Source organism: Populus alba, chromosome 5 (assembly GCF_005239225.2).
Source record: "Populus alba chromosome 5, ASM523922v2, whole genome shotgun sequence".
Lineage (NCBI taxonomy): Eukaryota > Viridiplantae > Streptophyta > Magnoliopsida > Malpighiales > Salicaceae > Populus > Populus alba.
This window is the reverse complement of record NC_133288.1, coordinates 13,488,686-13,503,823: the sequence shown is the minus strand read 5'-3', so window position 1 is coordinate 13,503,823 and position 15,138 is coordinate 13,488,686.

Genomic DNA, 15,138 nt, shown 5'->3' with positions numbered 1-15,138 from the left:
GGGATGATATTATTACATTACAGGAGTAGCTAATTGCAATTCCCCGTACACCTATCCTTCCCAAAACTTTATGATTTTTAAAAATATTCACTTCAGGTGCTCTTATGAATTTCAGGGCTGTACTTTTATTCTTATAATACAAAATTTAGTATTCATGAATTATATTTATACTAGTTATTTAATTTGTGTTTTATTAGGGGTCAAATTACATTTTTATATATAAAAAATTATATATACAATTTTTTGATATATTTTTGTGGTTAAAAATATTCTAAGTTATAATAAAAAAGTTTATGAGTATATATAATCAAATAAATTAAGAACTATTTATGTTAATAAATAAAAAAATTATAAATAATAACTAAAAATAAAATTAGAAAAATCGAGAGATAAGTGTTTGTTATATTTGTTTATTAAAATAATTTTTTAATCAATCAAACAGTAATAAAAATAAAAATACATAATAAATTGATTGAATAAAATAAAACGAAAAAATTATTATGCAAGGATGCATATATTATAAATATTATTTAGAAATAAAAATTTTTATTTTCATAAATAAAGTTCATCTATATAAAAGATAAAATATATATATATATATATATAGATGAATAAGAAAAATTCATTCAAAAATTAAATACATATAAAATAATTAAAAAATAATTATCATTTAAAAGAGGTAATATAAACAAAATAAAAGAGAGAAGTGATATTAATTTAAATATAGATAAAAAAAATTTGAAAAAAATATAAGAAAATACATTAATTTTTTTTTTAAAAAAAAAAGGCCAAGCAATTATTGGGCCTATACATGGCCTCAAAAAACCATAAAATCATCTCAAAACTCGAAATCAACCTGTTGTCAATTTCATTATGTTCTATTCAGAATGGCCAATATATCTTGTTCTAGTTAAGAAAAACGAAATAGATTTTATCTCTCTCAAAATCTCAATCCATTCCAAAAGTTATACCAAAGTTCTAACCGAAACGTTCTGATTCCATTCTGACCAAATAAGGTTTTTTTTTTCTTTTAAAAACAAATCTATGTTTTTCACTAATTCCATCCTCCAACACTTCATATATTGAATATTGGACTTAAAAATTTATTATGATTTAAATTTTTATAGTTATCTAAGTCGCATGATGCATGTCACAAGTTTTGTAGATTAACGTAGTTGACTTGAGGTTTTTTTTTTTTACTTTTTTTTTTGTTTCACCATTCAACATCTTCAACATTAGATTATTATGAATTAATCCTTGTCATTTGTTTTCGTTTTTTTCTATAAAATTATCTTATTCTCATAACCTAAATCACAGGTTTCACAAGTTAACCTGAAATGACTTAGGCCATTTTATTGTGTCCATTTTTTATATTATTTTTTTTAATTTCATCATTCAATAATGGATTTATTAGGAATTGAGTTTCATAATTTGTCTTGATTTGTTTTATGTTGAGTTATGATTTCATGACCTAAGTTGCGGATTTGAAAGGTAACTCAAATTGACCCAAATCAATTCAATATGTTGTCAACTCAATATTTTTTTTTTTTTTAAAAAAAAGTGATTTTGAATTTATTTTTAGTCAAATTATATTTTTATCAGTTATCTAGGTTGTCTTTGGACTCGTTAAGTCAATCATGTCATATCGGTTTAACTCCTACTTTTTTGCTTGTGTTTAAAATTTGAATTGCACAATTTCAAGTTAATTTATCTTTGGGTTTGAATTGAAATTATGATCATTAAATTAATATTTTGAATTATATATATATATATAGAGAGAGAGAGAGAGTACAACCTCGAAACAACACGCTGAAATGTTCTGAAACCAAAACATACTGTTTCAATTTAAAAAATAGAATGCCAAACTGAAAAAAATTAAAAACCTTTCTGATTAGTAATTAAAAGTGTATTTTTATCAAGGTTTTACATCATCATTTTTGCACTTGAAGTATCAATAATTCCTCAACTAAAGCATGTTTTATAATAACATATCTAATAATACAAGATACCTTTAATTTATGGTAAATATTAATCTTAAATGCAAGTCTATCACATAAACCAAAGGATTGATTGATGAGTTTAACTATTGAAATTGAAAGGACAAATAGAGGGTTAAACTTAGAAAAGAGATGTTGGTTCAGTCTGATTAGTACTTAAAAGTGCATGTTTATCAAGGTTTTATATCATCATTTTGCACTTGAAGTATCAATAACTCCTTAACTAAAGCATGTTTTATAATAACAAGTTTGATATTATAAGATACGTTAATTTATGGTAAATGCTTATTTTAAATGCAGGACTATCACATAAATAAAAGGATTGATTGATGAGTTTAAGCATTGAAAGTTAAAGGACAAAGAGATGGCCAAACTTAGAAAAGAGATGTCGGTGCAGTCCAAACCGGAACATTGCTCGGTAATTGGATCATATCTGGAGCTCTAGATTTCGGATTTAGGTCCACTTTATATGGATGGAAAGGTAAGACAAAAGCCTACAACTTTCATGAGGAGCCCAAGATTTGAAAAGGCCGTTTTGAAGTCCAAATTGAAGGAACAACGAAGAAGTCCGAAGCTGTCCTGCAGCCCAGACACTATTTAGTGTTCAGCCCATATCTTGAGTTCTAGAAGTCCAAATGACCTCATCTTTTTTTTGTTGGAAAGCTGAGACAATTTCCTAGAACATTCCTGAGGATTCTGGGCAAATTATGATGTTAGCAATGACGTTTTGTTCAGAAAAGAAGATAAGGATTGTCACCAAAGTCAAGATGTGCCCACCCACTCATCAATTAGTCAACAAATCAATAGTTCCAAATTTTGGCCTATAAAAGGAGGCACTTACCATGTATTAAGGCATCTTGGTTTCCATATCAAGATCATGCTCTTGCTTTCTCTCTTTGTATTGCTTATGTCTTGCTTTCATTAATATCAAGTTTATGCACTTCATTTCCTTTCCTTTGTCTAGTTAACTTCTTTCTCATTTATGTTCTTGTCTTGCTCATTTATGTTTCTTTCTTTTATTATGTCCAGCTAAGTTAATTATGTCAAGGTGAAAAGGGTACACTAATGGTGTAAGAACAAGTATAATATAAACTTAACATGGACCTTAACGTTGGATACTAACATGTTTTATATTTTGTTATCTTGTTCACTTTAATACTTTGCTTGTTAAATGGTTAATCTAGATTTATGTTGTATAACACTTGGTACAAACAAATACTTGGCACTTTCATAGCCCATACTGTATGGTTTAACCGACACCTGAGCTATGAAAGGAACTTGATTTGTTGTTAACATAAGTTATAATCATGAATGCCTGCCAACATTTACAAGTATTAGCTTTATTCGAATAAGATAATTAATGTAATCATGTTAACAATTTATAATCTGATTGGAACCTCCTTTATGTGTGGTTTCTAATTGAGTAATAAGAGTTTATATTATACTTGTTTGAAGTACCATTAGTGGATCCTCTAACCTTGACATTTGTTTTTATCATTGTTTAACCCTTACGTTAATCTTTCATCTCAAAGTTCTCATTAATTTCTTCATCTTCTGCTTTTATTATTGTTATTATTATTATTTACATTCTGTAATATATCCTCTTGATCTTTTCATAAACTTAGTATATAGGCTGGAAACCTGTGACCCGATCTTTTGGATCATTCTCAGGTGTAACAACGCCACGTACTGAGTGTTATTGTTGTTATTGTTATTGTTGTTGTTGTTTTGTTGTCTTGTTATTTATAATTTATACAATTAACCTCTCTGTGGTTCCACCCCGGTCTTGCCGGGTTATTTATTACTTCGACACTCCTGCACTTGGGAGAAGACATCAAGCTTTTGGTCGTGTCACAGTCCAAATTGAAACATTGTTCGGTAATTGGGTCATATCTAGAGTTGTAGATCTCGGATTTTGATTTGCTTTATATGGATGGAAAGGTAAGACATAGGGCTACAACTTTTATGTGGAGTCCAAGATTTAAAAAGACTGTTTTCAAGTCCAAATTATAGCAACAACGGAGAAGTCCGAATTTGTCCTGTAGCCCAGATACTACTTGCATTTGCATTGTATTGCCCCTTTGGATTTTGATGTGGTTGAGATGGAAACTTACCTTTCTCTTGAAAACTGAGAGTAGATGTGAATTTTGCAAGAACATCTTTAAAATTTGTCATGCTTTGAGTAAGTTAAGTGTTGATTGTCTCTTGCTTTTCAATGAATGCATGCAAGAGAGGTGGAGCATAAGGAGGTGCATATCCATGAGAATTTTGGAAATTATGGTGTGCTTGAAATGGTGGCTGTGAAGTTTGTGCATTGTTGTTATCACTCTTCCAACTGAAATTCGGGTGATTTGTAACAGCCCGGCTTTCCAAGCCCAAATCAATAGTAAATTTTTTTTTTTATTTAAAACACATGGTGCCGGTAATTAGGGAACTTGAAGCTTCACATCATCAAACTACAATCCACATTTCATTTAAAAGTAAATGTTACACAAACACATAATATCAAAGTTGCATGATTTGAAGATCATATTAAAAGAATATATACATAGTCATGAGTTTGCATTCCTATCCCACTAATAGACATCACATTTTTAAACAAAAAAGATCTAGTAAAAGTTATACATTCAGTACATTGATCCATACAAAATACATTGTGATATAGAATGCATCTACATGATTCCTTGCAAAAGTAGGTTCCCATGTATCGGGTTTCCTAAACATCTTGTTGGTGTGACGTCCCTGCAATAGTATAAAATATTTAAGAGGATGAAAATACTTAATAATAATAATAATGGTATTAACGGTTTGGCCATTAAATAAAGTATTAACATTTATAATTTATTCATGTAGTTGATATAACAACTAGTAATACAATTAGATGCACAAGTTTTCGAATTGTAACTACCCGAAGCTAATCATTCTTTTCTCCCAACCATCCACTCGGACGCCATTAGCCGAAGCTAATCATTCTTTGTTCCGGCCATATGTTCGGATGCCATTAGCCGAAGCTAATCAGTCATTTGTCCCGGCCATCCACTCGGATGCCATTAGCCGAAGCTAATCAGTCCATCATCCCGGCCATCCATACGGATGCCATTAGCCGAAGCTAATCAACATTTAAGCATTCGACAATCTAATATCGGTTCTAACAATATGGTAATACTCAAGTTAAATATTTCAATATTCAACGTATGAAAAGGGAAGGTGCAAGTCACCTACCTAAAATAGAAGCTCTATTTGTACTCCCCTGCTGCTACTGTTGTTGTTGCCCCACGCCTGTGGTCCCTCCTGAAATTCACAGGTTTATCCTATAAGTTCCTCTCACTCACGAATATGTTTTATTATAAACATATCAACAACCAATAAGTCTTTCATTCAGTCATCATTTATATATACATATATTTGAACTATTTCTACGTAAAATCCGAACTGTTACTGTCTCGTTTTTGAACTGTTACTGTCTCGTTTTTGAACTGTTACTGTCTTATTTTTGAACTGTTACTGTCTTGAACTGTTACTGTCTCATTTTTTTGAACTGTTACTGTCTTGAATTGTTATTGTCTTGAACTGTTACTGTCTTGAACTGTCACTGTCTCATTTTTGAACTGTTACTATCTAGACATTTTTGAACTGTCACTGTCTCATTTTTGAATTGTTACTATCTAGATATTTTTGAACTGTCACTGTCTCATTTGGTGACCCATGACAGGAGTTCTATAACTCCAAATTGAGCAAGACCAATTTCATTAATTAGCCAACATTCAAAACTACAATTTTTATAAGGAATATGATCCTAATTCTTTCATCCTCCTACCCGAAATCTCTTGAAAATCAAGAGACGAAACTGTCCAGATTCGTCAGCCTTTCTATTTACACACAACACAAGAAGTTCTTTAATTTAGTAACTCATACTTTTTCCTCAATTTAAGTCTAAGAACTAAAATCTATGATTTAACATTCAGTCATCAATTCAAAATCAACTTGCAAAGACTCATAAAAACAGGTTTAGAATTCCTTACTTTCAGCACACAACATCACAGCAGAACACATTAATTCCAGCACAACAACATCACAACAGAACACATTTATTTCAGCACAACAACATCACAGCAGAACACATTAATTTCTGCATAAAATCTTTCAATAAATTCCAGCAGAACACACATACATGCATGCTGGCCCACCCATAGTTAGAGCCAACCCTCTATCATGATTTGTTATTTCCATTTTATTTATTTGTTAGATGTTCTGAAATTGGCTTTATTTCACTTTTGTTTGCTTGTTCTCTTATTTAATTTCAGCTTCCTTCACAGCTGGCTTAGGTCTTAGATCAATTCTTTTCTTAGGGTTTTTCTTCTTCATTTTCGTTTTTTGATCTTAAGGGGGAGAGGAAGAGAGTTTCATGACCCATACCTTCTGAATTTAACTAAGTTTAAGTAAGGTTTGACACTATTCTTTTCTCTTCAGCTACTGGTTCTCCTCATTCTTCCTCCTTTCACGTTTTCCAGCTCTCTTTTTCCTCTCCTCTATGCAGCTGCCCACTCCTCTATCAAGGTCTCATCTCTCCCTCACAAGTTCACAAAGTCATCTCTACTGGTTTGATTCACGTTTCTGTTGTGAAAGGGGAAGGAAGGAATGACATGCAGCTGCTGGTTTGGGAAGAAGATGGATCATTCACTCTCCTCTCCTTGTATTTATACTCCCCATCAAAAGAAATGGGTTGTTTGGGGGTTGGTTTAGATGTATCCCTATCCTTGTTTTGGTTTATCTAAAATCGGTTTTTTTTTTCTTTGGTGATTACAGATTTCTCCAACCATGGTTGTATGTTTGTGAGTATGGGTTATGATTAGGCCTTTGGAAACTATTTAAAGCATGGGCTTGTTCATGGAGGCATTACCTAAAAGAAGGCAAAGTTGGACAGTCATTGGTTGCATGTTCATTTGTTTCACAGATTTGACACACAATGTCTTGAACAGATTTTAATTGACCACTCTTTTTCAATTCTAGTGCCTCAACTTTTCTTGCTAAAGATGCAAACTTGGCTTGGAGGTCATGATCTTCCTTAAGGTTATACATACCTCCACTAGATGTATGAGGTTGGGTTTTACTTGGTGTCTCATAAGTACCCGTTGTGTCCCAATTTTGTGCATTTTCAGCTAGCAAGTCTAGGTACTCCATTGCTTCATTAGGGTCTTTATCTTCAAAAGTTCAATTGCACATCAATTCAACCATTTGCCTATCTTGAGGTGTTAACCCTTCATAAAATTGTGAAACCAATCTCCATGTTTCAAAACCATGATAAGGGCAAGTATTAAGCAAGTCTCGATACCTATCCCAACATTGGTCAAATGTTTCACCTGGTTTTTGAGTGAAAGTAGTGATTTGTCTTTTGAAATAGTTGGTTCTATGAGATGGAAAAAACTTCTTTAAAAATTGTTGTTGCATTTCATCCCAAGCACGAATGGATCCTGACCTAAGATTTTGTAGCCATGTTTTAGCTTTATCTTTTAGTGAAAAAGGAAAAAAGCTTTAATCTAATGGTATTCATGCTACAATTTAAGTCATTATATGTGTTACAAACTTCTTCAAATTCTCTTAAATTCAAATATGGATTTTCTAGATCTAAGTCGTCAAAAGAAGGTAAAAGTTGAATAATGTCTGGTTTAAAATTAAAATGGGATGCATCAAGAGGGAAAACTATGCATGAGGGTGCACTTGTTCTTGTGGGATTCATGTGGTTTCTAAGTGTCCTAACACGGTTATTCTCATTATTCTCATTATGAAGTGACTAGTTATCTTCTTCGGCCATATTTTCTGAAAATGATGAGGATACCCTACAAAGTCTACCACTTAATGTATGTGACCAAACACTCATGCACGTGTAGAAAAAGAATAAAAGGAAGAAGAAAACAAAACAAAAAGAAACAAAACAAAAGAAACAAAGTTAGATACAAGAAAAGTGAAAAGCGAAAACAAAATAAATACTATAATTTGTACAAGAATTTACCTCCCCGGCAACAGCGCCAAAAACTTGACACGACCAAAAGATTGATGTCTTCTCCCAAGTGCAGGAGTGTCGAAGTAATAACTAACCTGGCAAGACCGGGGTTGAACCACAGAGAGGTTAATTGTATAAATTATAAATAACAAGACAACAACAACAACAAAAATAACAACAATAATAGTAATAATAATAATAATAATACTCAGTACGTGGCGTTGTTATACTTGAGAATGATCTAAAAGATCGGGTCACAAGTTTCTAGCCTCTATACTGAGTTTATGAAAAGATCAAAGAGATATATTATATAATATAAACAGATTTCTTATGCGAATGAACAAGGCAAGACCAACAATATCAGGATCCTTGATCAAACACAGAGCATACTTAACGTACATAAAATATAACAAGAATATAATAATAATAATAATAATAATAATAATAATAATAATAGTAGTAGTAGTAGTAGTAGTAGTAATAGTAATAATATTAGTAGTAATAATAATAATAACAATAAAAAGAAGAGAAGGAAGAAATTAATGAGAACTTTGAGATGGAAGATTAATGTAAGGATTAAACAATGATAAAAACAAATGTCAAGGTTAGAGGATCCACTAATGGTATTTCAAACAAGAATAGTATAAACTCTTATTATTCAATTGGAAACCACACACAAAGGAGGTTCCAATCGGATGATTCCTCATTAATAGCTCATTATAAATTATTAACATGATCATATTAATTATCTTATTTACATAACACCAAACTTTTAAATATTATCAGGAATTCATGATGTTAACTGATGTTAACAACAAATCAAGTTCCTTTCATAGCCCAGGTGTAGGTAATACCATACGGTTGGATTATGAGAGTGCCAAGCATTTGTTGTACTAAGTATTATAAAACACAAATCTAGAATAACCATTTAACAAGCAAGGTATTAAGAATTGGTAAGATAAAAAGATAATACATGTTAATATTAAACATTAAGGTTCATATTGAGTTTACACCATACTTATTCTTACACCATTAGTGTAACCTTTTCACCTTGACATAATAAACTTAGCTAAACATAATGAAGAAGAGAAACATAAATAAACAAAACAAGAACATAAAGAAAATACAAGTTAACTAAGAAAAGGAAAGGAAAGGAAAAGTATAAATAAGATATTAATGAAAGCAAAACTTAAGAATTACAAAAAAAATATAAAGAGAGAAATAAAGAGCATGAACTTTATCTAAACAACCAAGCCCCCAAATGCATGGCAAATGCCTCCTTTTATAGGCCAAAATTCAGAATTATTGATTTGATGACTAATTGTTGAGAGGGTGACCAACTTTTAACTTGGTAAAAATCCTTATCTTCTTGTCTAAATAAAACAAAAATGCTACCATCCGAACTGGGTCCACTGGAAAACATGAAAGTTGTAGGGAATTAACTCATCTTTCTAGGAAAAAAAATGGAGGTCATTTGGACTTCTAGAACTCCAGATATGGGCCAAACATTAAACAATATTCGGGCTGTAGGACAGATTCAAACTTCTCCGTTGTTGCTATAATTTGGACTTGAAAATGACCTTCTTAGATCTTGATGAAAACATGAAAGTTGTAGGCTTATGTCTTACTGAATCTATGTAAAACTTTGAGGTCATTTAGACATTTAGAACTCGAGATATAACCTAATTACCAAACAGTGTTCCAGTTTGGACTGCACCAACATCTCTTTTCTAAGTTTCACCTTTTCTTTATCTTCACAAATTTCAATAGTTGAATTCATCAATCAATCCTTTGATTTATGTGATAGGCCTGCATTTAAGATGAACATTTACCATATATTAGGGCATTTTATAGTATTAGACTTGTTATTATAAAACATCCTTTAGTTAAGGAGTTATTGATACTTTAAGTTCAAAATGATGATATAAAACCTTGATAAATATGCACTTTTAAGTACTAATCAATTTGGTACAACAAATGCTTGACACTTTCATAGCCAACCGTATGGTATAACCTACACTTGTGCTATGAAAGGAACTTGATTTGTTGTTAACATAAGTTAGCATCATGAATTCTTGACAATATTTAAAAGTATGGTGTTACTTAAATAAGATAATTAATATGATCATGTTAACAATTTATAATGAGCTATTAATGACAAATCAACCGATTGGAACCTCTTTTATATGTGATTTCCAGTTGAATAATAAGAGTTTATACTATATTTGTTTGAAATACCATTAGTGGATCCTCTAACCTTGACATTTGTTTTTATCATTGTTTAATCATTACATTAATCTTTCATCTCAAAGTACTCATTAACTTCTTCTTCATTATTATTGCTGTTGTTGGTGGTGGTGGTGCTGCTGTTGTTATTGTTGTTGTATTATTGTTGATTATAATTTATACAATTAACCTCTTTATGGTTTGACCCCCGTTTTGCCGGGTTATTTATTACTTCAACACTCTTACACTTGGGAGAAGACATTAATCTTTTGGTCGTGTCAAGTTTTTGACACCATTGCCGAGGAGATAAATTTTTGTACAAATTATAAATTTTGTTATATTTTTCTCTTTTCACTTTTCTTTTATCTAATTTTTGTTTATGGTGTTTTGTCTCCTTTTCCTTTTCCTTTTCTTCTTTTTATTCTCTTCCTATATGTGCATGAGAGTTTGGTCACGTATATTAAATGATAGACTTTGTAGGGTATCCTCATCTTCTTTAAAAAAACATGGATGAAGAGGATAATCAGTCGCTTTATAATGAGAATAATGAGAATAATAGGGTTAGAACACTTAGAGACTACATGAATCCAATAAGAACAATTGTGCGATCAGGTATATTTTTTCCTCCTGATGCATCTCATTTTAATTTTAAGCCAGACATTATTCAAATTTTACCTACAAGGATTGATTGATGAGTTTAACTACTGAAATTGAAAGGATAAAGAGAGAGCCAAACTTAGAAAATAGATGTTGGTTGAGTCCAAACTGGAACACTGTTCAATAATTGGGTCATATCTGGAGCTGTATATCTCAAATTTAGGTCTGCTTTATATGGATGGAAAGGTAAGACATAGGTCTAGAACTTTCATATGGAGTCCAAGATTTAAAAAGGTCGTTTTCAAGTCTAAATTATAGCAACAACGGAGAAGTCCGAATCTGTCTTGCAACCTAGACACTATTCAGTGTTCCACCCATATCTCGAGTTCTAGAAGTCCAAATGACCTCAATTTTTTTTTCTTAGATAGCTGAGATAATTTCCTAGAACTTTCATAGTAAAGTTGGTTCAAATTCTGACATTAGCAATGACGTTTTGTTCAGACAAGAAGATAAGGATTGTCACCAAGTCAAGATATGGCCACCCATTCAATAATTATTTATCAAATCAATAGTTCCAAATTTTGGCCTATAAAATGAACTATTTGCCATGAATTTAGGCATCTTGGTTATTCAGATCAAGATCATGCTTTTTATTTCTCTCTTTATATTTTTGTAATGCTTAAGTTTTGCTTTCCTTAATATCTTGTTTATGTTTTTCATTTCCTTTCCTTTACTTAGTTAACTTATATCTTATTTATATTCTTATCTTGTTTATTTATGTTTCTCTTCTTCATTATGTTTAGTTAAGTTTATTATTTTAAGGTGACAAATGTTACATTAATGGTGTAAGAATAAGTATAATATAAACTCAATATAAACTTCAATGCTTGTATCCTAAACAACTTGCTATTGACATGTCTTATCATTTTTATCTTATTAATTTGTAATACCTTACTTGTTAAATGGTTAATCTAGATTTGTGTTGTATAACACTAGGTATAATAAATGCTTGGCACTTTTATAGCCCAATCGTATGGTATAACCTATACCTGTGCTATGAAAGGAACTTGATTTGTTGTTAACATAAGTTAGCATCATAAATTCCTGACAATATTTAAAAGTTTGATGTTACTTAAATAAGATAATTAAATATGATCATGTTAACAATTTATAATGAGCTATTAATGACAAATCATCCAATTGGAACCTCCTTTGTCTGTGGTTTCTAGTTGAGTAATAAAAAGAGTTTATACTATACTTATTTGAAATACCATTAGTGGATCCTCTAACCTTGATATTTGTTTTTATCATTACTTAATCCTCACATTAATTAAACATCTTAAAGTCCTCTTTAATTTCTTATTATTATTATTATTATTATTATTATTATTATTATTATAGTTAACCTCCTTATGATTCGACCCCGATCTTGCCAGGTTATTTATTACTTCGACACTCTTAAACTTGGAAGAAGACATCAATCTTTTGGTCGTGTCATTGACATTAAAAAAAAACATACTAACTGTTTTTACTTTTATTAAAACCATTTGACACAACTATTATTACTAGAATGGTAGAGTAAGGGAGAATTTTATTGACTCTTAAGACGCATCTTAATAAAAATTTTCCAATGGTTATTTGCAATATTCATAACAAGGTCTATCACATACTTCTCTTGAAATATTCAGGTTTACAAACTCTCACATTGTTATCACTTGATTTTGCTCATATACTCATTTAACAAGTATTTTTAAACCTTCATTTTCACACACACTTTAACATATGATTGTGGGTTACACATTGGATCATTACATTATTTATGTTATTTTGTTAAAGGTAACAACTAAGGGAAGTGGATAGTATATAATTTGTAAAAAAAAAAAAGCATAAAAAACAAAAAACAAAAATAAAAATAAAAATCGATGATAATAAAAACGTAAATAAGTTTGGTTTCGTAGCCTTCCTAACCTAAGCAATTAAGCTCGAAGGGGTGTTTTAACACCTAATACTCTAAAGTCAACTAACTTGGGAGTTATTGGCCCCACACTTGTTACATGGGTTGAGGAGAAAAGCTTAAGGGAATCAAACATTGCACTATCTATGTATCAATATATGCAACCCGAGTTACTAAGCTCGTAGGGGTGTCTCAACACCTAATGCCCTAAGATCAACTAGTCTAGGAGTCATTAACCGAAAGCTCGTTACATGGGTTAAAGATACATTGTGTTTTAAGTTATATGTATATATATTCAAAAAAAAAAAAACAAGAAGATAATAATCCCAACCCAAGGAAGTTAACCTTAAACATTAGAATATAATATTGTTTTCTTCCAATAAAAGCCCCATATCTATGTTTTCATACATTAAGCACATAAAAAGAAAGGATTATTAATATTTTGTTTAAGAGGTATTGAGTAGATATATAAATTTAATGAGAGTTTGTTTATCTTGATAGATTAATGGAAATTGAATGATGAATGCCTTGCTTTGTAGAATTTGTAAATTTTTTTTATTTTACCGCTTTGATTATTAGGGACTAGTAATAAACTAGTTGGGGGGTGTGATTAGTAATTAAAAGTGCATTTTTATCAAGGTTTTATATTATTATTTTGCACTTGAAGTATCAATAACTCCTTAACTCATGTTTTATAATAACATATCTAATAATATAAGATACCTTTAATTTATGGTAAATGTTCATCTTAAATGCAAGCCTATCACATAAATAAAAGGATTGATTGATGAGTTTAAGTGCTGAAATTGAAAGGACAAAGAGAGGGCCAAACTTAGAAAAGAGATGCTGGTTCAGTCCAAACTAGAACACTATTCGGTAATTGGGTCATATCTGGAGTTGTAGATCTCAAATTTAGGTCTGCTTTATATGGATGGAAAGCTAAGACATAGGCCTAAAACTTTTATGTGGAGTCCAAGATTTAAAAAGGTTGTTTTCAAGTCCAAATTATAGTAGCAATGGAGAAGTCCAAATCTGTCCTGCAGCCCAAACACTGTTCAGTGTTCAACCCATATCTCGAGTTCTAAAAGTTAAATGACCACAATTATTTTTCCTGGAAAGCTAAGACAATTTCCTAGAACTTTCATCAGTAAAGTTGGTTCAAATTCAAACGTTATCAATGATGTTTTGTTCAGATAAGAAGATAAGGATTATCATTAAGTCAAGATGTGGCCACCCACTCAACAATTATTCATCAAATCAATAGTTTCAAATTTTGGCCTATAAAAGGAGACATTTGCCATGCATTTAGGCATCTTGGTTATTTAGATCAAGATCATGCTCTTTATTTCTGTCTTTATATTTTTGTAATGTTTAAGTTTTATTTCATGTTATATTTTCCTTAATTCTCTTGTTTATGCTTTTCATTTCCTTTGCTAATCTTATGTTCTTATGTTGTTTATTTATGTTTCTCTTTTTCATTATGTTTAGCTAAGTTTATTATGTCAAGGTGAAAATGTTTCATTAATGGTGTTGGAATATGTATAATATAAACTTAACATGGACTTCAATGTTTATATCCAAGAAAGTTTGTTATTAACATGTCTTATCTTTTTATCTTATTAATTCTTAATACCTTGCTTGTTAAATGGTTAATCTAGATTTGTGTTGTATAACACTTGGTACAACAAATGCTTGGCACTTTCATAGCCAATCGTATAGTATAACCTACACTAGTGCTATGAAAGGAACTTGATTTGTGAGTACTTAAAAGTGCATGTTTATCAAGGTTTTATATCATCATTTTGCATTTGAAGTATCAATAACTCCTTAACTAAAGCATGTTTTATAATAACAAGTTTGATACTATAAGATACCTTAATTTATGGTAAATGTTCATCTTAAATGCAGGCCTATCATATAAATAAAAGGATTGAATGATGAGTTTAAGTATTAAAAGTGAAAGGACAAAGAGATGGCCAAACTAAGAAAAGAGATGCTGGTGCAGTCCAAACCGGAACATTGCTCGGTAATTGGATCATATCTAGAGCTCTAGATCTCAGATTTAGATCTATTTTATATGGATGGAAAGGTAAGACAAAGGCCTACAACTTTCATGGGAGCCCAAGATTTAAAAAGGCCGTTTTGAAGTCCAAACTGAAGGAACAACAAAGAAGTCCGAAGCTGTCCTGCAACCCAGACACTATTTAGTTTTCAGCCCATATCTTGAGTTCTAGAAGTCCAAATGACCTCATCTTTTTTTTGTTGGAAAGTTGAGAAAATTTCCTAGAACATTCCTGAGGATTCTGGGCAAATTATGATGTTATAAATGACGTCTTGTTCAGACAAGAAGATAAGGATTGTCA